The sequence below is a fragment of the Pipra filicauda genome, unplaced genomic scaffold (genome assembly GCF_003945595.2).
Source record: "Pipra filicauda isolate LSUMZ 115617 unplaced genomic scaffold, ASM394559v2 scaffold81_size6448238_pilon, whole genome shotgun sequence".
NCBI lineage: Eukaryota > Metazoa > Chordata > Aves > Passeriformes > Pipridae > Pipra > Pipra filicauda.
The window spans coordinates 5,536,700-5,552,663 of record NW_024104998.1 but is presented as its reverse complement, the minus strand read 5'-3'; the positions used below and the strand labels follow the sequence as shown (position 1 = coordinate 5,552,663).

Below are 15,964 nucleotides of genomic sequence, written 5' to 3'. Positions count from 1 at the left end.
AATATATTGTTAAAGCCCTTGATACAGTTATTTCCAGACATCCTTTCTAGATTTTACAAACAGCAGCATGACCTATGCTATCTATTTTCCTCAACTTACAGTTAGAAAGTCTGTCTGCTCACTAATATCCCTATCCATACTTTCTTCATTCAGACATATTGAAGCACTGGCAAAAAAAAAAAAAAAAAAAAAAAAAAGGTAGATTTCCTTTTTGTATTCCTCCACAATAAGTAATAGTTTTAAAAATTATTTTCCTCTGTTATCAGTATTAGCTAAATCTGTAGCTACCTTCTTTGTCACCAATGGCAAATACAGAGTATGTAAGAAAGAATGTGCAGCCCAACACACAGGATGCATTTTCAGTCTCAAGCCCCACAGGCACCTGGAGGAGCAACTATATGCACAGGTTTTTCCAGTGTATGTGACAGATGAAAAACCTTGACCTGCTTCGTAAAACATTGAGATCTGAGATTTTATCACTGAAATACTCCTTACTTCTGAGCCTTTTTTCTCTTCTCCTCCACAGGAGCTAGGAAGTTTATGAGTAATTTCTGCCACACTAACAAAGTTGCTGCAGAATAACACTGCAGTCACTAACAGCCTGATTTTTTTTTTGTTATGTGGAAGGAGTTACAAAAAGCTGAGCTGTAAAAGTTTTAGACACTAAGTAATATTTTTATATCATTATAAAAAAAACTTTTTCGATCAAATTGCTACACAGGTACAATAAGTGGCCCCTCTTTCCCTGAACACATATACAAGATCTACACAGCTAACTGTTTAACTCTCAACTTAATCTGAATTTGCCTTTATCTCTTTGCCTACACCCAGAAAAACTGACAGACCACAGATAAAACTAATATGCCATTAAAATGAGGAGAGGGGAGAGGTTTTACCAGAATAATTATTTCAGAAAGTCAAAAGAGCTATTTTTACAAGAGAGTGGCTTTCCACATATTTCTCAAGTATTAATTATAGTACATAAACTAGTTAAAACATGCGTTTTCACATCAAGATTTCAGAAACACCTGTGGTAAAAAAGCCCTAGCTAAATAATTTGATCTGAACAGAGTTTTGTTGTCCTTACACTTGAACTCTACTGTACTAAGTGGCAACAGTTCCATTTTGTACTGGGACATGAATATATTCTATAAACCAAATTATTAGATAGGTAAAAACTGTTGAACACCAAGAACAAGCTAACGATTATTTATTTATTACTAAATTCTTTGGACTAAGTTTCCGAATTGATCGGTCTCCTGCGCATAACTTTCTTTTCACAAAGAATGTATTTGTGACTGTGATCCAGGCAGAATTAGAAACAAACATTAAATAACACAATGTTTCAAGCAAGCAGCATGGGGCACACAGAAAAAAAAATAAGCTCTTTTCAATCAAAGTATAGTAAAAGGCATGTATAGTACCCAGCTTTCACATAAACATTACTTTCCAGGCTGAAGTGAAATATGAGAGAATGTGTTCATCTCATACACAAAGTGAAATTTTAATCATTTACCCCTCCATACCACAATGCTAAACCTAACTAACACAGAAAGAAGAAACATTATCAAGATCAAGAATATTTATGACAGCATCTGCCATGCATCAGCAGTCTCCCACTTTTTAAACTTCAAGCAAAGAAAGAATTACCTTCAGGCACTATACAAAGTTACCACCTTCTTCAAATTCAAGAGGAGAGTAACTGCACACATTCGCTTTACTTGATTTTTGGCAACAGAGTAGCATGGCTGTTCAAAGCCAGAGAAGATCTGTAAAGAAAAGATATGAAAATGCAATTACAGGTGTTATTAAAATGCCAGGATTTTATGGTCATAATTGCATCTAACCCAGAAATCAGTGCATGTCAATGCCAGAAGAATAATTATATGGTAGTTGTTTTTTAATTAATAACGCTATCCAGTTACAAATCTGCCCAGAACTGTTACACACCTGAACACTTTTGCCCATGAGTTTTGTTGAAAGTAACTGTTAATGATACTTTTGAGTATTTACAAGGAGAGAATTTTAGCTCATTAAAAAGGAACTGCTTGCATTTCCATTAACTGAAATTACTGTTCAGAACTAGTGCAGAATGCTGATACAATGATGCCAAGAGCAACAGCAAAAGTCATAACACATGCAATTTATCTAAGAAAATCCAGCATCAAAAGGTATACAAGCTACTGATGTTGAATGAACAGCTATCTCCAACAGACTCCTTCAGGAATCAGTGTCACCTTCCTCACCTGAAACAAGGTAACCTATTATGCTAAGCCACTCGCCTACTTTCAAAACATGTGTTAGCTTGATTTATTCTAATTTCTCTTTTAAACAAAGTGAAGATGTTAACCATTCCCACCTGCTTGTCATTGGCATCTTTGCCAGGGGCTTCCTCTCCCAGAACTGCTTTTTAAACTACAGTGGAAACTGCAACAACCAAAATGAGCCAGATTACCAAAAGTGATCTTTTTAGGCTACCCTAGTTCATTTTAACTGTTTTCAGTTAAGTAGCAGGGCCAAAGGAGAAGGAGCCCTTGGCAAGGAATGTGTTGATGAGTAGTTGGGCTCAGGGCAGTAAAGCAAGTGCACAATCAAACTCCAAACTGCAAACAAACACTATTTCTATCGTGTTAATGCCCCAGCAAGCTTTCTGAGAAGATGATCAGGCACTATAAAGGGTGATAATCCATTACTAAAAATAGGCTTGCTGAAGCCTGAAAACCATTAGAAGGTGTAAACCATTTTATACAACTCATGCTACTAACATTAAATCAAACACTTTGTCCCAAATTTCAAACCTTATGATAAAGGAAAAAAATTATTTTATGGGCACAGAACAGAGACATTATCTTCCTCCCTCCTGTCCACTCTCTCTTTACTCCTATGAAAAATGCACACATCATTTTGTCAGAAGGAAAGGTACAATAAAAGGGAAATAAGCAATGTGTTTAAGTACTACCACTACAAAAACGGTAATTGAAGTGTCTTCCTCCAGTTTAGCTATCATCAATCAGTAGTTGTACTTGAGCAAAATGAATTTATGAATATTTGCTTTAGATCAAAACAATGCACAGTAACATGAAACTACTGGAACACCTATGCCACAAACTAGGATCACAACACAGGAATCTCTAGTCTTGTAATTCCTTTGCAACCATTAAGGAGACAAAAAACAAGTGGTATTTCTTCCACCCAACATTTTAGCCAACAATCCTGGGGGCAAAAGAACTACACTAACACAGGCAGGACAAATTTGTATTAGATTACTCCTAAAAAAAAAAAAAAAGAAAAAAAAAGTAGAATTCACAGAAATACACACAAGTCACCCACTCCCAAGGTTGTCACAAATTTCAGTGAATGCTTTCAGGAAGAAAGGAACTGTGTAAAGAAAGGTTTCAGAGAATACATGCCTTTAACAGCAGCCTCTCCTACAGACTCACTGATGTCCAACAAAGACAGGCTGCAGTCCTCCCTTCCCTCAGCAGCAGCTATGTCAAGTGCCTCTCTCCAGATGCCTGTTTTTGCAACACTGGAAGAAAATGAATTTTGAGAGCTCTCCCTAGTCTTGCATGTCTGGACAACATATGTCTGACTCTGAACAGAGTCCCAGATTAGTTATGAGGGGAGGAATGTATGAAACTCATCACAGTTGCCTAAGTTTCTTTTCCTTCAAAGGTCAGGTTACTGCAGACAAGCAAGCAAGGTCAGCTACATATCACAAATTAGCCTTTAAGTTCGTTTCCAATATTCCAGAACATTATTATTCAGCAGTAACATAAGTTCTTAAAATAAGCTTGGAGTGAAAGTAACACCATCAAGCTTCAGCAGAATATATCCATAAGCATTTTATTATTATTCTTCTTGTATTACCACAACAGGCCATTAGGAGAATTTCAGGCTTTTAAAAAATTTTTTTAGCATTAAACTGCTACATAGTGTTACGAGTTTCAAGTTTTTGTGTTATAGTGCTCAAATTATTTTAATTCGTTTTAATAGAGGTCGAACAATTACAAAATTTGACAGCTACTGAAGACAGAGCTGCTAACTATGTAATCAGACAAAACCACAAATGACTAATCCAAACAGATTATTTTTTTAAACTGTGTGATTTACAGCATTAGATCCATGCTATCCTATAAACTAGATCCTTCAAGTTATGGGATGGAAGTTTGTATGAGGAACTGCCACAAATTATCAGTAACATCATGAAAAAAAACAGCTGAACATTTGAAATTTCTGTAACAGCTGCCAGGGCAGACAAAATATGGTAGATATAAATATAAGAAAAAGAATGAGATGACATGTAAGTAAGAATAGCCCAAAGTAGAAACAGCTTCTGTAATTAATTCAGAATACTTTGTTACATTAGCTAACAAAACACCAAAATCAGCAATGAATACATTATGTCAGTTGTGACATTTATTTCACTGCTCTATGTTGTATTTACATTGCAATGCAATTACTGCAATCTTTTCCTATACGATATAAACTCTTCAACAACTGACTACTTTTGAAGTCTGTGTCAATCAATACTTTCAACATATGTTGTTTACAAGTATGGAGATGTATTTTATTTAGTTCAGAATATGCTCATTGTTACATCTGTAAAAGGAAATGAAGATCTGTTTACAGACCCTTCCTTTTTGTCATTACAGTACAGGTATCATAGGTTTCACAATACTCCACAAATAATCCTATGGCTACATTAACCAACCATTTCTGCCCTTAAGTGCAGAATCTCTGTTCCATTACCTAATATTGACCATTCCATTGTTCCATGGTACAATTCTTTTCAGCTTTACAAACTCAGACACTGAAACACAGCAGTCAGGGCAGGACAAAGATAGAAATCAACATTTATGTTGTTTGGGTTTAAAGAGACATTAATCAACTTCACTTTAAAGTCACTATGTTTCCTCCATATTATCTTACTCAAGTTAACATACTTTTTTGACATCTCATTTCCCATACTTCCTTTATAAACTGGATTTCAAACTAAACTTAAGCAAATGAAGATACTGATATTTTTTTCTTTAACTCCAAAGAATTTAAACCGAATAATGCCAGAGTTGTGGCTTTCCTTTAAACCCAGTGGTTTAAAATTCCATCTACAACAACAACACACCCACCATATAAGGTACCTTGCTCTTTGTTGCCAGAGAAGTATGGCTACACATTTGTACATTAAGCATCATACTTATAAATGCTTCATCTTCCAGGTCAGATAGAACCAAGAGGTCCAAACTCTTTCCCCCTGATGTATATGTCCAGGTTGAAAGGGGCTCTAATCTGATAGCAGATAGAACTACCTGATCAAGGCAAGACTGTCACTGTTCGCTCAGTGCCTGCAATTCCACATTGCTATTAGACATTCACATAACTCTGTATGATTGTTATCTGTACACCGCTAATAAAGAAGTTTCTCTTTTACTGCAGACCAGCTGAGGCTACACTACAGGTAAAAGAGTGTCTCCAATATGAATCATAAGTGTTACCCTCAATTACAAGGGTCAGGAGTCTCACGGGACATCACCACAGAATTTCTGCCTATCAAAAGGGCAACTCATCTGAGGCAAAGGCTGACAAGTCTATCACATGCTTAAAAAGACTCAAGTGCTATTCCTCATTCACTAAATATCTTCTTGGATAACATCTCCCCTAAAGGGGAATATACCTTTATTACCTCTGGAGACGGAGAGTCAACTTTGGAGCACAGTAACATGCTATGAAACTGTGCTTTATTTCCATATAACAAATCCTAAGGTTTCCCTTTGAGATGCTGCAACTCCTATGATTTCACCTTCTTCTCCTCTCCTTTTAGAGCAGGATTTCCTGTTTCACTTCAACTTAGGCAACTGTATAATAGACCAGTGCAGAATGTTCCTTACAATTCATTATGTTTTCTTCTATAAACCTGTATTCTACCTCCACTTTGTTTTTTTCAGGTGCCCTTCTCAAAAAATGCTCTCTTGCTCCAACTTGCAGACTCCACAAGCAAAGTATTTTATAGCACATAAATTCTAGTATGAAAGGAAAATGAAAATAGAAATTGAAGCTGAATTTAATGACATTAAGACTTTTCTTCATGTTAGTTGTAAGATCCTCTCTAAAAGCAGACTTCAAGGAGCTTTCTTTAAACTGCAACCAATGCATCTAACCAGAAATATCTTAATTTTGCAGAAGATTACTGCTACCACCACCAGAACAATAGAAAGAATGACCTCATTGTGAGGGCACACATTCTTTAGTAATGCTTTATGCAACAGAAATGGTTATGTTTCTAAACTACAATGCAAATGCATACCTTTTTCTGGATAACCAACTGTTGAAAGGAAATACGCTTTAAAAGGCACTTCAAAAACTTGAACGAAAAACTAAAAAAAAAAAAAAAATCCTAAGCTATGTGATGAATAAATAGTAGAGCTCCTCGTGACCCAACTGCAGAGAATAATTGCATCCCCCACTCCTCCAAAATAAATTTAACCAGGAGATCTCATCTAATCACAGAGATATATGTTATTGCAGGTGGAGATCCTATCTCCCATTACCACCTTATATCAAAGCCTATAAAAACTTCATGTTCAAGCCACACTGTAGTCTTAAAGGAAGACTGTCAATCCCTGACATCTGTAAGGTGCCATCTGGAGCTCTATTTATACTGTGTTGAGATGTGCATCAGGCACAGAGGCGGTTACTTAATTACAGCAACTCCAACAGTCACTTTGTTGTTAGCAGCTCTCAAACTCAGCTGCTGGTCAGTAAAGCAAGTCTTTTCCACTCAACACAAGAAATAAGCTGCAATTCTGCAGAGCAACCAGGAAACATCCCTAAGCGCCTAATTTCCAACTCACTGAAGTGGAATTTCAAAAGTCAGTAAATTCAGTATTTCATAGGATAAGAGGCTTCTTTCCCCCTCCCCTTCCTTTAATATGAATCATATAATACTAACTTCATACTTGAGTTACATATCACCATCATATTCAGAGTTGTTCCTGCAACTCTGAACTACATGGAAGCTCCTCCCTCAGCAAAGTAGGTGCCACAATGCCTTCATAGATCCTCAACAACATCAACACTGAAACAGCAGGAGATCAAAAACAACCGCATCTGGGCAGGCAAAAAAAACATGGTGCGTGTTTAAGTGTAGCTTTGAAACTGGCGTGGCCCAAAACAATGCAGCTTCTTACAAGTTCAGACAAAACTTACATTGTGAATTCTAGGAAAGCAAGAGTCTGAAACACATTCATGAGGTAACAAGCACATTATTAGACACTGTGTCATGATTCCATATGTACATAATTATAAAACTTGAGATCTGATGGTTAGCATCTATTTACACTGCAGGTTTCACTGATTTGAGGAGCTGCCAAAGCACAATCCATATAATAGATAGTTTTTCTCCTTCAACAGTTGAACACAATTTTACCACATTTTTCAAAACCCCACATCTCTTACATGATAGAAAGTGAAACTTCTGTGCCTCAGTTAGCAGGTACAAGTCAGAAAACAAACCAAGGATTCCTGACAATCTTATTGCCAGGAAACAGCCCAAGGCCTGTAGTATCCTTTTTCTTTCTTTCCTTTTTTTTGTGGTTTTTTTTTGTTTTTGTTTTTGTTTTTTTTTGTTTTTTAATTGATGGAAACAAGTCTTTCCACAGCTGTCTGTACCTTGGTTTTTGCAAAGTTAACTGAAGGTTTTGTCAGAATTTTCTTTTTTTAATGTATAATTTTGCCATTTCAAAGGCATTTGTAGCGCACAAGCCTCCCTCGAATTACAGAGATTAATACATTTGCTTTGCAAAGAATGGCACTCTGGGGTAAGTGGAGCTTCAGGTGGGTTTATTCAAGTTACTGACTGACTTCATACTGCTGGGAAGGTTCTCCCTGCAGACATATACTCTTTAAAATAATTAGCATGTAAAAAACTTACAGTATTTGGAAACAATTCTGCAAGAAACAGACAACAAAAATTCCTTTCTTTCTTGCACCAAACTCAGACAAGTCAGCACCAGTGCTCCTTCCACTAACATGCTCTCTCTGGTTAACCAAGACCATGAACACTGGTTATAGAAAAGAGTACCAGATTTAGGAATCCCCTTCCTCAGCCAGTTCTCCTGCTCCTTTTCCTGCATCAACTTTCAGTGGTGCAACTGTCTATACTTCTCTGGAATAAACTGGATTACTTTGTTGTAACAAGTTAGAAACAGCTTACTTCCCCTCGATACCAACAGCTCAAATTGATTCCCTGATCTGGTTCACAACACAGCTCCACAAACTGATAAACTTCAACTAAGGCTGGAAAGAGGCCAATGAATACAGAGGATACCAAACATCAGAACCATCATTCAAGGAGACAAGTAAGAATTTTCAGAAGGCATCGCACTCCTAACTGCCCATGTCATCCTCAGTTACTGGTAGATTGCTTATAAATGCAAACCTATTTAAAAAAAAAAAAAAAAAAAAGCCAGCATCCTCTTAAAGATCCGGCTAAGATAACTTAAAAATGGGCAATTATTAGAGATGCAGTGCAGGACAGAGTTTCTCAAAATACAGTCTGAGAGGCCACTCATCCTGTCCTCCCCTCTCTAGATATACCATTATAATGCTTTTTTCTCTTTTATGTAGAAAAGAGAAAAATCTTGGGCAGACCCACTTTAAAAGATGAAATCACAGAAATTAAGACTGATTAAATGGCATTTATTTCACAGAAATGAAAGCGCTACAGATAGAAAAGAAAGTAAAAGATTGAAAATAATGAAATGTAAGACAAGTAAAAGTCATTGTGGTTTAGTCTGACTGCCTACATAACAGTCTCAGGTTCTTCCTGAATTAATTTCTATTCATATGCAATCATGTTTTCAAATAACATTAAAGTTTTCCAGTAATAAGGAAATGCACCACCATCTTGGAAAAATGTTTGAATAATTTGCAACTTCCAAACTGGTTTCAAATTTTTCTTATCCATATGGATGTTTATAAATTTAGCATTTGAATTTCATGATCTAAAGATGAAATTTCTCAATTTTTTTAAGTTACTCATAATTCACATGTCACCTATGAACTTCCTGCCATTCATCAACATTCTTTTCTATTTCAGTGGTATCTGAAACAGGTAAGTACAGGACTATCAGTGAGATGCAGAGCCAATATAACCCCCAACCTCCCTAGGAATACATACTCAGAAATCAAGTCTAGATTCTTGTTGGATGCCACATAATCACAAATCACCTTCAGATCTCTACTGGCATCAATTTGAAAGAAGATAACAGTAATGTGTTCAGAAATGAAAAAAGCTGCAGGATGTGTCTGAAGAATATTGAATTGTCTCTTATCTCAAGAAAGTGTTTCCTAATTTTCATCTGCCCTTCTTTATCTTTCTGGGATATAAGTCTTTGCTAGTTTAAAACAGCTAACAAACAGCACTAATAAATCCCTTCATGGAATATTACCAACTTAAGAATTACACAACCTCACTAAAAAAAAAAAACAACCAAAAAAAAACCAAGAAAATCAACAAAAAACACAACTCACAGCAGTTGAGGTAGTAAAACTGTACTCCTCTTTACTGAACCCTGGTTGTGCTGTATGCAGCCATAGTGTGCATGTGAAATTGTTGTTATCTTATATTTGCTTTTTGAAATTTATAGGTATTTTACCACCAAGCCTTTCACATAAAACATACACAAAAGTTTACACATTACCCCTCCCCCCACCCTTCATTCAGATAGAACTGAGAATTTTCAGTCATATTTTTAAACCGCTCACTGAGAATCAAGTCTCTTTCAATCAGTAGACAACATGAGTACTTGTAAAGAATATTTTTAAATAGACATATAAACTCATGCTGAGTTTACTAGTAGAATATTTGCAATATAGCATAAGCACAATGTATTAGAAGAGAGCTTCTAGTCCAGTTACACAATATACTCTTACATAAGAATTTCTGCTTCATTTGAATTTAATAAAAATACACACTCTGGAGGATGGAAGGAAAACTGTATGAATAAAAGTACCATTTTGTCAGCAAGAACTGTCTATCCTAAGCACAACTACAATAAATAAGGGTGAAATTTCCACACCTTTGACATACCAGCAGAGCTACTTGGCATCAACAAACTCAAAGTTTGAGATAAACCACTGACATTAAGAGTCCCTGCTATATCAGGAAAAAAAACACCATTCAAACAATATGAGCTAAAAGTGCTGCAGCTATATCTACAACACACAGAAGAGCATATTTTACAGAATGCAGCATGAACACGTTCTACGAAAAAAAAAATAAAATAAAATGGCAGATAAGTCAGTTACAAAAGAGAAACTGAACACTAAATCGAAGTAAAATTTCGGAATTTAGAAACAGCTACCTCAAACATTTATAAATTGGATCTCAGCAAAGTGCAACTCTTACAGAATTAATATTTTAGCTTTGCTAAGAGTGGTATGATTTTTTGAATTTGAATAATACAAGTAAAACTTTGCCTTTAATTAGTTCTTCAGTGCTGCTTTCTAACTCTAAAATACATATTGTTTTCAATCTGTTTGAAATAAAAACAGCATATTGGCCTCACACATATTGGTCAAACATATCTTCAAGAATAATAATGAAGATTGATGTATCATACAGTTACTAGTTCCACCTAATCCCTCCAAATAAAAAGACAATGCAACTGAAATACTGAACTCAGTATTTCACCACTACCACAACTTTACTACTTTCCTGAAAAAGCAAAAATATAGTTGCACAAGTAAGTCTTAGGAGGTAAGAAAACATGAGCTATTTCCTAAGGAAAAAATAAAAGCATATTCTGAAGTCAGAGACTCATTAGAACATTACTTAAGCAGAGCTGCTCTCAAATACTTGCACGTCATTCTTCTTATTGAACCTATGGCATTACACAGCAAGACAGACACAGGAACCCGACTAGTCAACAAAGCAATTTTACATTTTACTTTCAATAAGCAGGTAATCAACGCAGGTCAAAAAGAAACTCATACAGCACTTAAGTCTTTTCACATAGAAAGCAGGCTACCAGATTCTACAACAGCTTATTTTCTAGATGCACAAACCAGTAGAGCTTTATATATAGCACATTGTAATCGTTTCACCTTGATGCGATAAAGATAGCAGGCCCAGCTGCAAAATCTGTTTCCAAACGAAACAGTCAACATCTTGGATGGACATAAAAAGCTACACTGAGCTGCTGCTGGTAGCTTAAGCTCAGAACCATGCTGAAACCACAGACTGCAGACCTGAACAACAAAAGAAAAAATACACAACTGGAGATGGATAGAAGACAAGCAACAATTGCTCTGACATCCCTGGTGTTTCTCCTGACCAGCCTCATCTCAAACTCTGAATGAAAACATTGTGTCAATAAATCTTTTTTGATATTTCTATCAACAACATCCAACAATTGATATTAAGATACTATCTACGTATTATTAAGAATTTAGTTATGCATGAATCCCATTAGAAAAGACAAAGTATACCCACTTCCAACCTTGCTTACAAATAGGGATAGAAAGAGCTGATACACAACTATGAGGTCTTCCGCCTTCTCTCCTTCAACTGAATTCAAAAGTAAAGAGTGGATCTGCAATATGAATTAACTCATAAATAGACAAGTGACTTTTGCACAATGACAGAATGCTAATTAGCTCACAAAAATAATTGCTAGCAATTTTTTTTATCACCATTAATTATGCTGTAGGCTTTTGCAACAAAGAATTCATGTAAGGATCTTTCAACTTGTACACCAAAATCATTACTTTGACAAATCAGCTATAAAATAGACACTCTGTAATTCTTGGAATTAGATTAGTAATTTACATACTAGTGATATTTTTCTTTTTTGCCTGTTTGGTATCAGTGCACTCAATCGGGTCCTGCAGTATAATACATTATTATGTAAGTTGGCACCTCGTAATCAAGTGTTTGCTATTCAATAATACTGATTAACAACTTTGCATCAGCATGCTAACTATTAATAGGGTCCTTGAAAGTAGTAAGGTATTAACTTTTTTGTCCCCTCCTCTTCAGAAACTGTTCATATATTGTCATTGAGCTGTGAACCAAAAATCAGGAGCACAACTTTCTTGAGCAACATTTCATATGCAGGAGACACGTGACTGCTTGGGTAGTATCCAAATGACTGAAGTAACTCGTGTGACAGCTGGGTACACACACTACAGTTTTTCATTTCAACTTGTTTCACTTTACCCCAACATGCGAACGCACCCAACCTGTGCAATATAAGTCTCAAGAGCCTCACATCACTCTGAGCCAGTCCTCCACAGAGACTAACTGCTAGTTTAAAACCAAATAAAGACTTAAGAACATACCGATGACAACATACCCTAGAGGACAACACACAGAAAAACTACTGTAACTGCCACTCTCTTATCAAGAAGAGCAAATCAACATGTGCTGCTCTCCTATTCCCAACATACCCTCAACCCCCTAATTAATGAGAATAACTGAAGTTTTAAGAAATGTACTAACAGTTTAGAAATTCAGTTTTTCACCTTAACTTCTGCAAGACCATGTAACCATATCTGTGTTCAGCCAACATGCAGGGACACACCGTTTTTTAAACAGACACCACAAAAGACCTCAAAATAACCCTTGCCCTCTTCTCCAGTCACAGCATAAGTCTGCTGCATACACTTCTAATTATAAATATAGTAACCTGACATGGGGAGAGACAGCCCATTGAATACGATCCCAGAGATTACTAACCCAAATCTGTGCTGAGTACAAGTCTAGAACAATACAATAAAACATAAGATAGATCACTATCCTACAATCTACAAAACACACAGCTACTTGCACAAAGCAAACAACAATAGTATACTCCCAAAGCACAGTTAGGTCTATCTTACAGTAACCCATTATCCCAAAAGATCCTGTTTGTATTTCTAGCTCTATAACTGCTGCAGGTAAGGCTCCTTATCCCGTGTTCTTCAACAATTTGTTTTCTTTACTACTCCCAATGTAATAAAATAAAACCACTTTCAGTTCCAGAGAGCAGTTACAATACGTAAAATATATCCCCTGCACTTTCATTTAAACTCAATGATGTTTGAATACCTAATTTCTTTCTTGTTAATATTTGTTTCTTGGCACAAAAGTAGAGAACCAGGTAACAGTAAGGCCCTTCCTTTATGTGCTTCATCTTTTAAAAGCTTCTTAAGGTACTACATACACTCTTCAAGATCACAACTTAAATATACTGTAGTAGTGCACATTTTCATTATTATTATGAAGTATTTCCATAGAGATGGACTATTTACAAGGCTATGTATGGGACAGGACAAGGAGCAATGGCTTTAAACTGAAAGACGATTGGTTTAGACTGGATATTAGGAAGAAATTCCTTACTGCAAGGGTGGTGAGACAACTAGAACAGGTTGCCCAGAGAAGCTGTGGATGTCCTATCCCTAGAGGCGTTCAGGGACAGGTTGGATGGGGTTTCGAGCAACCTGGTCTCCCTCAAGGTGTCTCTCTGCCCATGGCAGGGCGGTTAGAGCTGGATAATCTATAAGGTCCCTTCCAACCCAAACCATTCTATGATTCTGATTCTGTTTATAGTGTCTAGTATTCCTCATAGTACTTCTCAGCTATATAAACTTCAACTGTAAGAAGCATGTTTTTCCATCCTCATTATTTCTCTATAATTATTAAGGTATCTTTTACCATACCTCATACATTACCATCTTTTACAAACGCACACCTTCAGAAGTGTAAGTTCCTCCATAAACCCAATGGCACAAACTAATTCTGACACACATTTATGTGAGCAGAAGGAAAAAAAAACACAAACAGCTTAACCTTCTCATTCTTTCCCATAAAAAAATAAAGGTGAAAGCTTAAAATACAAACCACAAGAAATGGCTCATGACCAGAACATACCATGTAATTACTTCAGACAAAAAACAAATGACACAAGAGAAGAAAGCTAGGGCCATATGAGGTCTAAATTAACATTTCTGGGTTGGTTCTGAGTATCTCAGGAACTGACGTGACTTTTTATTTCCTCTCTACCTGACGTTAAGTAAGAAGCATGAGCATTACAAAGATCAGCTCATTTAATTCTCCCAGCTCTTATATTAGCATTTCTACTTCTGGATCACTGGTAGCCAGTACTTTGGGGGTCAGTGAGAAAGAAACGCCAGCACTGGTCAAAACAGCCTGAAAGTCTACTGGAAAGCAATAAGAAGAAACCGATGGGAAAATCCAGCACACGACACATGCTTCCTCGGGAGCAAGAACAAGTAAACAACCGAGGGAAAGAAAGAACAACGTTTGTAAACACACATCGCTTCTGCCGGCGCTCGCCCGACCGCCGCCGCCGGCGAGCACGGAGGCGCTGCCAGGCTGAGTCATTCCTTGTAGTAACTTCACCGCGAATCCCTCGCCCTGGCAGCGGAGCCCTGGGCAGGCAGGAGCACCCCGGCCTGCCCGGCGCTGCGGCTGGGAGTCACCGCCCCCCGTGCCTGCTCCCCCCGCCGGCTGCGCAGGGGTCATTCCGCGGCACCGGCAGCAGCGGTGGGATCCCGGTCCTTCCGCACCCCCTCCCCGCCGCCTCCCGGCTCTTTGTCGCCCGCCCCGCGGGTACAGCCCCGCGCCCAAAGCCGCGACCGCCGCCCCTCGCCAAGGCCGCCCTCCCGGTACCGGAGTCCCCGCCTCCCCCGCGGCGGGGAGGGGCCGAGCGGGGCGGCGGGGGGAGCCCGCAGCTCGGGGGCAGCGCTCCCCACTCACCGGAGGGTCCGGCGCGGGCAGCGCCGCGCATCCTGCGGCGGCCGCGGTGGCGGCGCGTCCCCCCCGCGCCGCGCGGCCGGGCCAGGCGGCTCGGCGGGGGCACGCAGCGGCTCGGCGGTAGCCGCGGCCGGGCGGGGAGAGGCGGCGGGGCGGCAGAGGCGGTTCGGCGGATCCGGCGGGCGGGCCGGGGGCGCGGGAGCAGAAGAGCCCTGCCTGGCGCGGCCGCCGCCGCTGTTTGTTGTTGTCGTCAGCCGCTTCCGGCGCGAGGGCTGCCGGGAGGGGGCGGTGCGCGGGAGGCACCGCGCGGCGGAAGCGGCGGCGGCTGCGGGGCCCGGGCGGGATCGGGGGTTGGAAGGGAGCTGGGAGATCATCGAGTTCCAGCCCCTCTTCTTGGGCAGGAACACTTTCCACCAGACCTGAGCTCCATCCAGTCTGGCATTTGAATACCTCCAAGGATAGGACGCCCACAGCTTCTCTGGGCAACCTGTTCAGTGCCTCACTACCCTCACAGTAAAGAATTTCTTCCTCATATCTAATCTAAACCTACTGTCTTTCAATTTAAACCCATTCATCCTTGTCGTCTCACTACATGCTCTTATAAATAGTCTTACCCTATCTTTCCTGTAACTTCCCTTCAGGTACTGGAAGGCCACAATTAGGTCCCCCCAAAACCTTCTCCGGGCTGAACAATCCCAACTCTCTCAGCCTTTCCTCGTAAGAGAGGTGTTTCATGCCTCTGATCAACTTTGTGGCCCACCTCTGGACTTAATCCAACAGGTCAATGTCCTTCCTGTGTTGGGGTCCCCATGCGTGCAGCACTCCAAGTGGGATCTCAGCAGAGCAGAGCAGAGGGGCAGGATCACCTCCCTTGACCTGCTGGCCACACTGCTTGTGATGCAGCCCAGGATATCTCTGGCTTTTGGAAGTCATGCCCTCGGCCTTACCACAGCACATGGTTTCTTCTATTTCATTTTATTCTGAGATCACAGGAGATCAAAGATTTAGGTAATCTACAGAGGTTTAGAAAAGAATAGAAATCTGTCCGGTTTTGAGTTTTATTGTAAAAAACGACACTGAAATAACTTCTGTGCGCTTCCCTGACATTTTGAATTAAATAATCATTTAAAAAAGATGTTTTTAGATATCTTGCAATACTTAGTTACACCCTGAACTAATAGAAAAATGTCAGCTTCTAGTAGAGAA

The 15,964-nt window shown here is 38.9% G+C and overlaps 1 protein-coding gene across 2 annotated transcripts in view; it reads right to left on the bottom strand.

Moving 5' to 3' along the window:
* The window catches only part of RB1CC1 (RB1 inducible coiled-coil 1), a 73,249-nt gene extending 58,433 nt beyond the window's left edge, over positions 1-14,816 (bottom strand). For both annotated transcript variants that reach the window (XM_027728140.2, XM_027728142.2), the window contains exons 1-2: positions 14,762-14,816; positions 1,651-1,769 (exon numbers count right to left, since the gene is read on the bottom strand). The gene's annotated coding sequence lies outside the window, so the exon portion shown is untranslated. The remainder of the gene's footprint in view (positions 1-1,650; positions 1,770-14,761) is intronic.
* Positions 14,817-15,964: the final 1,148 nt, after the last annotated feature.